The sequence below is a fragment of the Bos indicus x Bos taurus genome, chromosome 11 (genome assembly GCF_003369695.1).
Source record: "Bos indicus x Bos taurus breed Angus x Brahman F1 hybrid chromosome 11, Bos_hybrid_MaternalHap_v2.0, whole genome shotgun sequence".
NCBI classification, from domain to species: domain Eukaryota; kingdom Metazoa; phylum Chordata; class Mammalia; order Artiodactyla; family Bovidae; genus Bos; species Bos indicus x Bos taurus.
The window spans coordinates 82,603,016-82,607,934 of NC_040086.1; the positions used below are offsets into that span (position 1 = coordinate 82,603,016).

General features: G+C 40.6%; 1 non-coding gene across 1 annotated transcript; it reads left to right on the top strand.

The window, feature by feature from the left end:
* Positions 1-3,132: 3,132 nt before the first annotated feature.
* Positions 3,133-3,205, top strand: TRNAC-ACA. The gene has a single exon. It is a non-coding gene; the product is annotated as a tRNA-Cys (tRNA).
* Positions 3,206-4,919: the final 1,714 nt, after the last annotated feature.

Genomic DNA, 4,919 nt, shown 5'->3' on the forward strand with positions numbered 1-4,919 from the left:
CTGTAAATTGAAATCCTATATGCAGGACTATGTGACCCTGGAGCACAGTAAGAACACAAAAGGAAAACTCCAAACATTTATCCTCAGGTACTTCACCTTGGGCAGAAGGATCTGCTTACTTCTCCTGAATCCACTCCATTTCCTGCACACCTATTCTTTCTCATACATTTCTCTTGCTCCTCACTGCCTGGGAGAATTCTAAAACATTTCCTCATAGGAATTCTCTGCATAATCACATGGAAGATTAACTCAGATTCAACCACTTGCACGGTGCCCTCTCTGATCATCACTGCTTTTTCCTTTTTGGAATTCCAGTGGTATTTGCTGTTTGGTGCTTAGTCTAAGCCTCCCTTCTCACACTTTTACATGTATGCACGTCACCTGGGGGATTCAGTGGAAGTCGGGTTCTGATTCAGCAATCCGAATGGGGCCTGAGAGTCTGCATTTCTAACAAGCTTCCTTGCTGCTGGGTCCTGAACCACACTCTGAATAACAAGGGTTGAGACTACTTGGTTTTTTAAAATATTTATTTATTTTTATTATTGGAGTGTAGTTGCTTTACAATATTGTATTAGTTTCTGCTGTACAACAAAGTAAATCAGCTATATGTATACATATTATCCCCTCTCTTAGACCTCTCTCGCACCCTGTATCCCACCCTCGAGGTCATCACAGAACACAGAACTGAGCTCCCGGTGATCTACAGCACTCTCGCACTTAGTTTTGAGTGTTTTCCTCCCTCTCACCCTTCTTCCCTTCCTCCTCTTCATTCCATTTTCTGTAACTATTTACCAGGCATCTTCCAGATTTTATACTTAGTACACAAGCTGTCATTTTAGAGGTAAAACTCATAATAGCTTTATTTATATTTTTATTTTACTTACTTATATATTTCAACTTTTACTTATATTTAGATTGAAAGATATTTTTTTTTAAGCTTGAACCAGTTGTACCCACTGGAAGGCCCACAATTGCCTGTAATAGCAAGGTGGTATTTTTAGAAAACAGCTCCCATGCTGAAATCAACAAATCTAGGCTCCACACCCAGTTCTTGCTTCATTGAACTACACATGAGATTTAAGTCTGTTCCTTAGTCTCTGAACCTCAGTGTGATCACCTGAGAAGCAGGAATAATAATCTTTGCTTCCAGTGGGATGCTGGAATGAGGGAGTGGATGGAGGCGCTGCTTGTTTGCAGGGTGTCTGGCACCCCGTTTTGGTCCCCTGACCCTGAGGCATGTTCGTTTCCTTTCTGCCTGCTTGGGACTGACTGGCTTTGGACATTCAGGGCTTTAAGTTCTGGGCAGGTTGGTCAGAGCATCAGAGAAGCAGTGCCTTGTGGAGGCTCGGTTTCCTTCTGCTCTGGTTCTGATTTTCAATCTTTGGTGTAAAGACTTCATAGTTTGCTGGCAAATGTTTACATTACTGTTGTTTTTAAATTTTATTTGAGGCCATGCTTTGAATTATCATTTGAAGTTCTGAGGAAAGAGGGTCGATGCTGTAACTAAGGTTTAAGAAAAACTGTGCCTCATATATCATAACAAAAGTAAAAGCCAGTATATTTTTATTGCTTGTTAATTTGCCACTCAAATATGATGCAATTTCAACTTCTTAAAAAATAATTCTACTGTTACTTGGTTTTGTTTTTCATTTAAAAAGAATGAAATAATCTTCTGGAAGATTTCAAAGCTCAGACAGCTGTAGTAGGGCATGGAATTGGACCCTGGTCGGCTGTAGAAAAGCAGAACTGAGTTTTAGTCCTGATTTTTTAACAGCGTGCTGTGAAATCTTTATAAAAATCACTTTTAATCTAGGCTCTGTTTCCTCACTATAAAATGAATGGGTCAGACTAAATGATCTGTAAGATCCTTTTCTGCTCTTAAAAAAAAATGGCAAATTCTGATTCTTTTCCATTTAGTTACAAATAATGGCGAAGTGAAAACTTAAGTAAAACAATTTCATTTTAAGTTTTACAAATGAATGGTGTAAATGAGATTATAGAAAGAAATGTTTAAAATGCTTGAGAGAACACTTGCAAGTAATTTGAAATCCTTGAAGAGTATGGATTTAGATATAAAAAAATTGATTGGCTAATTGCAAACCTTTCTTAACTACTCATTAATGCGACCTGTGGAACATGCTTTGCTTAAATTGCATCCCTGTAGATTCTTGACAGGAATAAAAGTATACTTTGCTAAAAAAAAATCCTGTATACAATTTATGTTTGTTTTGCTAATTTAGCGTGTGTCTGGGCAGTGTTGTGTTTATGAGCACAGGCTCTGGTTCCAGATTCTATGGTCCAGCCCTGGCTCTGTTACTTACAGCCTGTGTGACCTTGGGCAAGTCACTCAGCCTCTCTGTACAAGAAGCATGACGACTGCACACCTGCCCCCCTGCCCCCTACCCCCCCCCCCCGCCATAGGTTAATGATGAAGGTTAATGCAGTATTATATTTAGAAGTTTGCCTGGTATCCGTTCAGTTCAGTTGCTCAGTCGTGTCCGATTCTTTGCGACCCATGGACTGCAGCATGGCAGGCTTCCCTGTCCATCACCAACTCCCGGAGCTTGCTCAAACTCATGTCCATCGAGTTGGTGATGCCATCCAACCATCTCATCCTCTGTCATCCCCTTCTCCTCCTGCCTTCAATCTTTCCCAGCATCAGGGTCTTTTCCAGTGAATCAGTTCTTTGCATCAGGTGGCCAAAGGATTGGAGTTTCAGCTTCAGCATCAGTCCTTTCAATGAATATTCAGGACTGATCTCCTTTAGGATGGACTGGTTGGACCTCCTTGCAGTCCTAGGGACTCTCAAGAGTCTTCTTCAACACCACAGTTCAAGAGCATCCATTCTTCGGTGTTCAGCTTTCTTCACAGAAAACATTTTATCTTTATCAAACATTTGCCTGATATGTTTGATAATTGGTGTGTTATTATGATGGCTTCATTTTAGTGATTTGCTTTAGGTATGATCTATAATTTTAAACTACAATTTTATATTTATAATTGAGCTTTTAGTCTTGAAATGTCCATTGCCCATTCAAGGTGCTCATGTTGTTGGAGTTCTCTTTGGGAAGTCACACCATGTGATGGGAAGAAAGTGAATGGGAACAAGAAAGTGGCATAAATTTGCTAGCTTCCCTGGTGGCTCAGATGGTAAAGCGTCTGCCTACAATGCAGGAGACCCAGGTTCAATTCCTGTGTCAGGAAGATCTCCTGGAGAAGGAAATGGCAACCCAGTCGAGTATTCTTGCCTGGAAAATCCCATGGACAGAGGAGCCTGGTAGGCTACAGTCCATGGGGTTGCAAAGAGTTGGACACGACTGAGTGATTTCACTCACTCACTCACTCCTTAATAAGATGGTGGGTTGGATTAGATTGCTAGATTTGGTTTGCTTAATTGGGGATTTATAGCCTTTGGGGGCTGACGTCTATGTAAGAGGTATATGCAAAATAATGGGTGTAGGTACAGTTTTCTGGGGGTAAAGATCTGTTTCCTTTTGTTTTTCAGTTGCTAAGTCATGTCTGACTCTTTGTGACCTCATAGACTGCAGCATACCAGGTTCCTCTGTCCTTCACTATCTCCTGAAGTTTGCTCAAACACCATTCAATACGTTCTCAGATGAATCCATGAAGGGTTAAGAGCTTCCTATCTCAAAGATCTTCAGTGTCCCTTTTAACTCTACAATCCCACAGCTACAAGACATTAGAATCTAGGTGAAATCACCTGGGAACAGGGTTTCTGGGAAAATGAAGCCATTTCCTGGTGAGATAGAAAACTGCTGTTTTTGACAGTTCCTTCTGGCAATAGTAAGAACAGGAAAAAAAAAATAGAGTACAAAGTTTCAGCTGACAGATGACCCAGTTTTGTCCCTCTTTTTCAGTGAGATAAATACTACATACTCAGTTCTTTGGAAAATTGGTATTATTGTGAGGGTCGTTATTCAAGTTAGACCTGTTACATATATTATATGGGCTTCCTAGGTGGCACTAGTGGTAAAGAACCCATGCCAATGCAGGAGACGTAAGAGACTCAGCTCAATGCCTGAGTCAGGAGGACCCCCTGGAGAAGGAAATGGCAACCATCTCCAGTATTCTTGCCTGGGAAATCTCATGGACAAAGGAGCCTGGCAGAATACAGCAGAGTTGGACACAACTGAAGCAACTCAACACACACACACACACACACACACACACACACATACACATACATATCTATGTTATATATATAATGATTGCATTAATATTTAGGGTGTCATTCTTGACTTTGCTAACAAGATATAAGTGTGCATATTTTTTACTTGAGTCTTACCTCTAATCACTCTATATTAATCAGGTAAATTCTTCTTGATAGGCTGTGCTGTGACCAAATCCTTTCCTTGTGGAAGGATCTGGGAAGAGAGATCAGGGAGATCAGAGTTGGGTTCTGGACTTGTGAAAATTGCAGGGAATCTGACACTCAGTAAATTAGGGGCTGGAATAGTAGATAAGACTCTCTGAAGGAGATTTCAGAGAACTACAAGCACTGGTGAATCCAACCCTTTCCTGCTTTTCTTCTTAAACGTTTCTGAAGAGTTCTTTGAATTGAGATTTTTAAAAAGCAACAAGAAATAGGTAGAGAACTCAAGATATATGTCATCTATAATTATTAAACTGCACATACATATTTAAAGAATAGTACTAGTAATATGTGGTTTTCACTGGAGTATGGCAAAGCTGCTAACTATTCAGTTCAGTTGTGTCCCACTCTTTGCAACCCCATGGAGTGCAGCACGCCAGGCTTCCCTGTCTATCACCAACTCCCGGAGCTTGCTCAAACTCGTGTCCATCGAGTCGGTGATGCCATCCAACCATCTCATCCTAACTAACATCTCATGTTAACTGTTACACACTCCTTATTGGAAAATTGCCTAGAAAGACATTTG